Source organism: Camellia sinensis, chromosome 8 (genome assembly GCF_055761805.1).
Source record: "Camellia sinensis isolate YWXY chromosome 8, ASM5576180v1, whole genome shotgun sequence".
Lineage (NCBI taxonomy): Eukaryota > Viridiplantae > Streptophyta > Magnoliopsida > Ericales > Theaceae > Camellia > Camellia sinensis.
In genome coordinates, this window is record NC_138968.1 from 148,676,748 (window position 1) to 148,686,656 (window position 9,909).

The 9,909-nt window shown below is 42.4% G+C and overlaps 1 long non-coding RNA gene across 1 annotated transcript; it reads left to right on the forward strand.

Moving 5' to 3' along the window:
* The first annotated feature begins 7,850 nt into the window (after positions 1 to 7,850).
* LOC145797198 (uncharacterized) lies at positions 7,851 to 8,952 on the forward strand. Its single transcript, XR_014338416.1, has 2 exons — positions 7,851 to 8,223; positions 8,692 to 8,952. It is a non-coding gene; the product is annotated as an uncharacterized LOC145797198 (long non-coding RNA).
* Positions 8,953 to 9,909: the final 957 nt, after the last annotated feature.

Genomic DNA, 9,909 nt, shown 5'->3' on the forward strand with positions numbered 1-9,909 from the left:
GGGCGCAGCCAGCCCCCCAGAATGATAACCACCCGAACAGAATGCCAATCGATGTCCCTCAAGGCGTGATAAACGTAATACATAGGGTATGCGAACCTGAGTGCGTATGTGAGCTTAGGGGCATGATCAAAAAGGCTGAGCACTTAAGGGAGGTTCTAAGTGCACAACCTACAATTAAGAAAGGAAGAACGGAGGCCACCAATGTCATCTTGTTTTCAAACAGAGACTTGACGAGGATATACTGCCCTCACAACGACGCCCTGGTCGTCACACTCCGCGTCAAGGATTATGACATCAAGCGGATTTTGATAGACCAAGGTAGCTCGTGTGAGATAATGTACTACGACACCTTCAAACAACTGAAATTGGAGGATAAAGACTTGGCACCAGCTGTATCCCCCCTGATCGGATTCAACTCAATGCTAGAGTGGCCAGTCGGCAAGATTATCCTTCCAGTCAGGGCAGGAAGCGTAACAAAACAAATGAAATTTTGGGTATTGAAGGTCCCTTCCACTTACAACATAATCTTGGGAAGAACATGGCTGCATGCCATGCGAGCGGTAGCTTCATCCTACCATCAAGTAATGCGATTTCTCAACGAAATCGGGGTAGTTGAAGAGGTCTTTGGAGATCAAATTATGTCCAAGCAATGCTTTGTCACGGTTAATGGCAGCCGCGCTGCCAAGGGATATGTTCATTCAGTGGAAGAACCTGAGAGCAATGAACTGTTTGCAGATGTCGGCAAAGCAGCTGATCAAAAAGCGGTGGAAGACTTGGTAGAGGTAAGAATAGATGAAAAGAACCGGATAAGTTCTTTTTGCTCGGTTCGTCGTTGTCCAGCACTGAGAGATTAGAGGTCTTGGAATTCTTGACCTCTAACATCGAAGTGTTCGCCTGGACGCCCTACGACATGCCAGGCATTGATCCAAACTTCATCTGTCACCAAATCAATGTCCACTCATCTGCCAGACCAATCATTCAGCGCACTCGCAGATTGGCACTCCACCACATCGAGATAGTGGCGGAAGAAGTGGGAAATCTGCTAAAGGCAGGAGTTATTAGAGAAGTGCACTACCCTAGATGGATTTCCAACACAGTCGTGGTGCCAAAGAAGAATGGCAAATGGCGTGTCTGCGTCGACTATAAGACAATCAACAAAGCATGCCCAAAGGATAGCTTCCCCCTACCACGGATAGATCAACTGGTAAACCTAACGGCGGGGCACAACCGACTTAGCTTTCTTGATGCATATAGAGGCTACCATCAAATCGCCATGTACGAACCAGACCAGGAGGTCACGTCCTTTACAACTCCAAGAGGACTGTATTACTACAAGGTCATGCCCTTTGGCCTAAAGAGCGCAGGGGCAACATTCCAGAGAATGGTCACCAAGATGTTTGAGCCGTTGTTAGGCAGAACAATGGAGGCTTACATCGACGACATGGTGGTCAAGAGCAAGGATGAGAACGACCATCTAAGGGACCTAGGTGAGATGTTCTGGATTCTGAAGAGGCACAAGTTGCGCCTTAATGCATCTAAGTGCGCGTTCGGTGTAGGATCTAGCAAATTCCTGAGCTTCCTGGTAACCAACCGGGGTATAGAGGCAGACCCCTCCCAGATCAAAGCTATTCAGGATCTGGAGAGGCCTAACTCAGTAAAAGAAATGCAGCATCTCACCGGCATGGCAGTTGCACTTAACCGATTCATTAGCCGGTCGTCAGACAGATTACGACCATTTTTTCAAGCATTAAAAGCCAAGTTCGAGTGGAACGAAGAATGCGACCGCGCTCTGGAAAACTTGAAAGAATACATGTCTTCTCCACCACTGCTTGTCACCCCAATACCTGGAGAAGAACTCTTCCTGTACCTGGCAGGCTCTCAGCACGCAATTAGCGCAGTGTTGGTCTGTGCGGAAGGAATCCAACATCTGCCCATCTATTATGTCAGCAAGACATTGCTGGGCTCCGAAACAAGGTACTTGCCACTGGAAAAACTGGCCTTGGCCTTGATGATGGCCTCAAGAAAGTTGTCGCACTACTTTCACGCCCACACCATAGTCGTCCTCACAGCTTTCCCATTAAAAGCTTTGTTTGAGAGGGCGAACTTTTCTGGGTGAATCTTGAAATGGGCAGTAGAGTTGGGACAATTCGACATCAAGTTCCAACCCAGAACCGCGATAAAGGCCCAAGCTTTGGCAGACTTTGTCACAGAATTCACCCCAGGAAGTCATCATATCTGCTCAGTCGATCTGATTGACATAACCGAACTAAGGATAGAAGTTGACGCCGGAATAGCGCAACCCCTGGTGCAGGATACTCAGTCAGACCCCAAGGCAGACCAGAGTAAAGAAAGCAATGAAGAAGCGAACCATGCTACACCAAGCCAAGACTCACCAACAAATAAAGACTTGGTACAATCAGATAACGAGGGGCAGACAGCAAGCATGGACCTTGAAGAAAACACCAGCAACATTCTTGACCCCACGGCATCATCTGACCCCTCCACTTGCTGGAAGTTGTTCGTTGGAGAGATGTGGAAGCTCTTCGTAGATGGAGCATCCAACCGGCACGACGTAGAACTCGGCATAGTCCTCATCTCACCAGACGACCTAGTTGTAGAGCAAGCAGTCAACCTTGGCTTCCCAATATCAAACAACGAAGTAGAGTATGAAACGCTTCTTGCAGGTCTCAAAACAGCATTCTACATGAAGGCCACCGAGCTAATGGTTTACAGCGACTCACAACTGGTGGTAAACCAAATTTCAGGCGACTACGACGCAAAGGATGACAGGATGGCTAAGTACCAAGACTTAGTCAGAAAAGAGATCAAGAAATTTGAAGTAGTAAGGATAGAACAAATTGGCAGGGAGGAAAACAACAGAGCAGACGAACTAGCAGGCTTTGCTTCAATGACAAATACATCCATCCCTCATCCACTGCTAATCGACTACCTACCAAGACCAAGCATTGAAGACCCCGAAGTAGAAGATGTATGTTGCGCCGAACTAGGCCCCTCATGGATGGATCCCATCATACTGTTCTTAAAAGACGGCGTTTTACCAGAAGAAAAGAAAGAAGCCAACAAAATTAAAGCAAATTCGCAGCGATTTTACCTCTCCCCTTCTATGGCATTGTACAAAAAGTCATTCTCAGGACCTTATCTAAAGTGTGTTCACCCCAGCAAAGTGGAAGCATTCTTGTTCGAGATACACGAAGGTGTGTGCGGAAGTCACCAAGGAGGAAGATTGTTAGCTTACAGAGCCATTTCGCAAGGATATTAGTGGCCATACATGCAAACAGATTCAGAGAAGTATGTAAAAAGGTGCGAGAAATGTCAGAAGTTCGCACACCAAATACATCAGCCAGCCAGAGAACTTCTACCATTAACTAGCCCACGGCCCTTCGTAATGTGGGGCTTGGACATAGTCGGACCACTTCCAGCAGCACCTGGTAACAGAAAGTTCTTTCTAGCAGCAACACACTACTTCACAAAGTGGGTGGAGGCAGAAGCACTAGCATCAATAAAAGAGAAAGATGTGAAGAAGTTTAGAATATCATCACACGGTTCGGCATACCCAAGGCACTAATATCGAACAATGGCACTCAGTTCGACGACAAAATTTTTAGAGGCTTTTGTGAGGAGTACAAGATAGAATTCTACAACTCTACACCGGCATACCCCCAAGCAAATGGCCAAGTGGAAGCATCAAACAAGGTTGTCTTGGATGGATTGAAGAAGAGGTTAGAAAAAGCAAAAGGCAAATGGGCTGAGGAATTGCCTCATGTTCTGTGGGCTTACCGTACCACACCTCGGCGATCAACTGGAGAGACACCATTCTCTTTAGCCTATGGCATAGAGGTAGTAATCCCACTAGAAGTCGGCCTCCCTACAATTAGAAGCGAAAATTTTGATCCAAACTTGAATGGAGAAGCCATAGGATTGGAGCTCGACCTCGTCGAAGAAAAAAGAGAAAGAGCATTGATTCACATTGCCTCATACCAACAGGAGTTATCCAAGAAATACAACAAAACAGTGCATCCAAGGCAATTCAAGATCGGAGATCGAGTACTACGCAAAGTGATGGGAAACACCGTGGTACCAGGAGATGGCAAGTTAGGGCCGAATTGGGAAGGACCTTACAAAGTGGTCGGATTAGCTGGCAAAGGGGCATACCACTTAGAAGATGAGGACGGCAAAGCAATTCCTAGGTCATGGAACACTGCCAATCTCAAACTATTTTATTTTTAGTCTTTTTTCAGAATACTTGTAATTTTTCTTTTCCACAATAAAACAAGTAGTTTTCTTTCAGTATAAGTGTTTTATTCTGTAAAAGTTGTTTTAGTGAGTTAGGGGCATTGAAAACATGGTTGGCTGGAAAAACCAACCCCCTTCCTAAGTCCAGGATAAAGATTCAGGCTGCAAGACGTTTGGTCGGAATAACCAAACACTTTACTCTAGGTTGGCTGGAAAAACCAACTTAGAGGTTGGCTGGAAAAACCAACACCCTTCCTAAGCCCAGGATAAGGATCCAGGCTGCAGGACATTTGGTCGGAATAACCAAAAACTTTACTCTAGGTTGGCTGGAAAAACTAACACCTTTCTTAAGCCCAGGATAAGGATCTAGGCTGCAGGACGTTTTGGTTGGAACAACCAAACACTTTACTCTAGGTTGGCTGGAAAAACCAATCTAGAGGTTGGCTGGAAAAACCAACACCTTTCCTAAGCCCAAGATAAGGATCCAGGCTGCAGGACGTTTTGGTCGGAATAACCAAACACTTTACTCTAGGTTGGCTGAAAAAACCAATCTAGAGATTGGCTGGAAAAACCAACACCCTTCCTAAGCCCAGGATAAGGATCCAGGCTGCAGGACGTTTGGTCGGAATAACCAAACACTTTATTCTGAGAGGGCAGGAATAACCAATAAAGAGTGGTTGGCTGGATTAAACCAACTCTTAGTACTCTTCAGCCGAGGTAAGTATCTCGGCTAAAAGAATGGTTGGCTAGATTAAACCAACTCCTAGTACTCTTCAGCCGAGGTACGTATCTCGGCTAAAGAATGGTTGGCTGGGTTAAACCAACTCTTGGTACTCTTCAGTCGAGGTACGTATCTCAGCTAAAGAGTGGTTGGCTGGATTAAACCAACTCTTGGTACTCTTCAGCTGAGGTACGTATCTCGGCTAAAGAGTGGTTGGCTGGATTAAACCAACTCTTGGTACTCTTCAGCCGAGGTAAGTATCTCGGCTAAAGAGTGGTTGGCTGGATTAAACCAACTCTTGGTACTCTTCAGCCGAGGTAAGTATCTGTAGACACCCCATTTTTGACCGTCCTCAAGACTTAGACGTCACCATTTGAACACTCGGTGATCATCCATGTTTGTGTTCGTCTTGAGTTCCCGAAGGTCTCGGCCACGCACCCTGCCTCAGGATCTCTCGACTCGACTGTTTTGTGTTTGGTTTTGCACCAAACACTTGTGTTTTGCCTTTGAGGGGCAGGGAATGGCTTGTTGGCCATTCCCACACATCACCGGCCATGGCTTGAGGCCACCGGCTGGGTTTTGTTGCCATCGGCCAAATATTTGGTCGGTCGGCGCTCTGGATGGTCGGTCGGCCATCTATTTTGGTCAAATTACATTTTTGGCTGGCTGACCACTATGCATCTGCTTTTGGTAGATATTTTGTGCCAGCTGTGATAGCTGGCACCCACTTTGCTCCCCTCCATACACGTGTATGGAGGGATCTCCCTCTTGACTAGCTTACTTGAGAAGCTTTGCAAGAGTGAGCTCTATAAGAGGGAGCCTCTTCTCTCTCTATTAGGGTTACAAAAAAAATACAGAGGGAGCTCTGAGTTAGGGTTGGTTCATAGTTGTAGCTATTCTATCTCTATATCTCTCTCTCTTTTGCCTTAAGTTGTTTTAGTCTTACTATTGCACACAAACACATAGAGTTACACCTTCTCTTGGTTTCTGAGGGGCCAGAGAGCTGTTCTTGGTGTTCTTGAGTGGATTCAAGCTTGAAGAACCAACTGGAGCATTGTTTGTGAAGAGGGTCATCAAGGGTAAGAACTTCACCCTTTATTCCCCATTTTTGCATAGCTTTTTAACCAATCTTGCAACTATTTTTAGACTTTGTATATAACTAATAAAAGTCTTGATTTTGAGTGCTTAACATAGTTGTTTAAGTTTTCTTTGTCGTTTGGGGGTGTTTGACCCCTCTTAGGCCTTGTTTGGCCCGATCTTTGTGCTATTTTGGTGAGCTCTGGGACCACTTTGTTTGGGCCTCCTCACCACTGAAATCTTGAGGGATTTCAATGGTGAGGATGGTGCCTTAAGGTCCTAAGAAGGAGAGGGCCACCCCCTCCCCTTGTTGTCCTTAAAAATGGCCATTTTTGCCTCATGTGTGAGCATCTTGTTTAAGTGTATGATGGCCATGCCTTAGCTATTTTTTTATGCTTATATTGCCATGTATTACCTCTGTTTTTGCTTGGTTTAGACACACCATGCTTTCCTTGCATACATGTCTTGTAATGCCATATTTTTGCCTTAACATGCTTTAGGCTTTAACTCTTGTCCTAGCATGATTTAGGCCTAGCTTTGTGAAGCTTTTGTGCTTGTTTTAGTATGCTAAGGGACTGTTTTTGGTCATTTGAGTCGTCCATGTTTTGCTTTGTATAGCTACCATGCAAACTCTCTTGTATGCCTTGAGCATTGACCTCTTTAGCATGCCATCCTTGCATCATTTCAATGGTTTGGCACTACTTATAGCACCATTTCAGTCCTCATGGTTGTAGACACCCCATTTTGACCGGCCCTAAGACTTGGGCGCTTTTTTTTGATTACCCGATGATGACAATTAGAATGTGTTTCTCACAAAATTCTCAGTAAGAAAGATGGAATTTAAGTTTTAATCCCAACCTTCACCCATTTTTTGGCCAAACTATTTTAGACCTTAAAACCCTCTTTTCAAAATATGTTTTTTCAAATGTTTCTATGATGTCCCGAGACTCCCATTTCGATTAAAATATTGCACTTTTCAGTAAACCGAGTAAGGGCAAAGTGGAAATGAATGGAAGGGAGGTGAACTTTTTGAAAAATATTTAAAAATATCTTCTTTATAGGTTTGGAGTTGAAGGAAATAGGAGGGGATGAAAGAAAGCTAGTTTAGGAAAAGGATGAGTATCAAATCATTAAGAAGGAAATGAGCAGCCTTCACTAAATTAGGCATTTCTCTTTGTACACTTGGAATTTAAATGTGAGGCTACCACCATTGGAAAGTAGACTTCTGGGGCTTCAATTTAGACCCAAGAACCACCTTAGACCAAGTCTAAACAAGGGAGATATGCCCATTTGAAGTTAAGCTTAAGAGCAGATTTTGTTGACCCAGCCCGAGACAGCGTTCACTAAATTAGGCATATCTCTTTGTACACTTGGAATTTAAATGTGAGGCCACCACCATTGGAAAGTAGACTTCTGGGGTGTCAATTTAGACCAAAGAACTGCCTAAAACCAAGTCCATATAGGGGAGATATGCCTATTTGAAATTGGGCTTAAAAGCAGATTTTGTTGATTCGACCCAAAACAGCAATAGCCCATTTTTCTTGGTTTTGGTTCGGTTGGGACAACCCATTTACCTATTTTTTTGAGCCATTCAAGTGCATCCACTCATCCTCCATTATACCTAATCATCCTCCATAGTCAAAAAGATGTTTTGTTTGCATCCATAAAGGAGTATCCCATGCAACCACCTTGAAAATTTGCCCTCCTATCACATTCTTGTCTCCCACCTTGTCTCCCACCTTCTTTTTGACCTTTACTCCCCCTCATTGCCTATATAGAATGATCATATTGTAAGAGAGGGAGAGGACCACGAAATTGAAGAGAAATGAGTGAGAAAAGAGTGAAAAAAGAGAGAAAATTTGAGTTTTTGAGCCAAAAATATTCCTATCTTCCATATACACCTCATACCTTCCATAGCTACTGAAATTCCTCATTTCTATACACCAAAACCACTCCAAAAATTCTGATATAGCCAAAGATCAATCGCCTCGATCATAAGGAAGAACGTTTAGTGATTGAAAGTGAGAAAAACTAGAGAGTTAGCCACTTTCCATACCACAAACTCCATAAACTCCATAATTTCGAATTGAGGATTTGAGAACACACTTCCTACACTTGAGGGTGATCGAGAGGAAGTTTGGAAATCAAGAAGTTCAATCTTTCTTTGGAAGGTGAATTTTTTAATCTTTCATTTTCTTATATTTTATATCTTATATTTATATTCTTGCTTCTTATTTCATTGTGTTTTGTTATAATCCAAGTGGTTTGTTTATCTCATATTTATTTTCTTACTTTATATTTCATAGTGTGTTGTTATAATCCTAGTAGTTTGTTTAGCTCATAATTATTTATTTATTTATTTTTATTCGCATACTTTAATTTCATATTAGTTTTGTTGTAATCTTGCATGTTTTACCTCATATTTATTTTTTTCGTGTATTAGTCTCATATTAGTTTTGTTGTAATTTTGCATGTTCTATCTTATATTTGTTTTATTGCTTTAGGTTTATGTTGTGAGTTTGCACTTATTTTATTTTATTTTATATTTATTTTCTTTTTTTTAATCTAACCGGTAGTGATTTGTTGAGCCACCTACATATTTTTTGTTTGTTCCTTTTCTTGGTTTTGCAACAAGACAGGTTTTGCTTGGCCTAGTTCGCCGGCCGGCCTATTTGGCCGGTCGGTTAGCTTCTTCCGAACAAGATGGCGTAATCTCCCAATATTGACCAATTTTCGCCGGCGGTTCTAAAGAACATGAAGCTTTTATTTTATTTATTTATTTTATTTTGAGTGTATTGTGAGGTTTTTATTTTGTTGTAATATTCTCCTCATCCCTCTCTAATTTAGTTTGTAATTATTCTTTAAAATGTTGTAATAATTCCCCGCCCCGCTTCTTTCTATCCCGTTCTTTTACTTGCTTTCTTTATTTGTACATAAACATCATATTTATTTTTCATCATAGTTATGCTTTGCATCCATGTTTGATGCATCTTGATTCGGCTAAGTTTGCATTTGTGGATTTAATCAATTCCTATGTGATTATGTGCGCTACCTCATGCTCTTGAGATGATTCACATATCATATTTTAGAAGCCGAATCTTTAGTTGCATCTCATGAGTGAATTGCATTAGGGTTTTGTATATAAGATCATGCATATTTTACTAACTTTGTTTTGCAGCTTGTTCGTGGGACATCAAACATGTGAGTTTTTATGCTTTAGCATCCCGTGTGTGTGTGTTTTTCTTACTATGTCTAGCATTCTACCATGAGGCTAATTGCTTATGTGATATAACTCTATGAATGCCAGTGGATGGAGGTTGTGTCGCTTAATTTGGAATGATGTTGATTTTTCATGCTTGTAAACTCAATTTATTTGGGTTGTACATCGTCAAAACTCTTTCAAAATGCATGATATCAAATTGTTTCAAAATGAATGGCATAGTCTATACTTGTATGCTTCACATAGTAAATTTTAGGATTTATTAACTAATCAGAACATGAACATATAAATAAAATAAAATTCATATCATGGTTAGTAAAGGCCGATCTTTGATCGGGTGGGCGGGGGTACTCATTATTGACCTTCCCCTCTCATACCTAAGGTTCCGAGCCAAGCATCCTTGGTTACGACGAACAGTGGCCTTGGCACGAGTCATGGGTTTCCTAATTTTCCCAAAATAAATATTAAGTGGCGAGTCTGAGATCTGATGACGCAGTCCATTTTTGACAAAATTGCAATAAAATGGATTTTCAATAAAAGTTGCCAAATCTGGACTCTCATCTATGTTTCACATTGCACTCGTGAGAATAGATCAAAGAGATCTCGGGGGTCCGAACTGTTTAACGCGCGCGGGTAC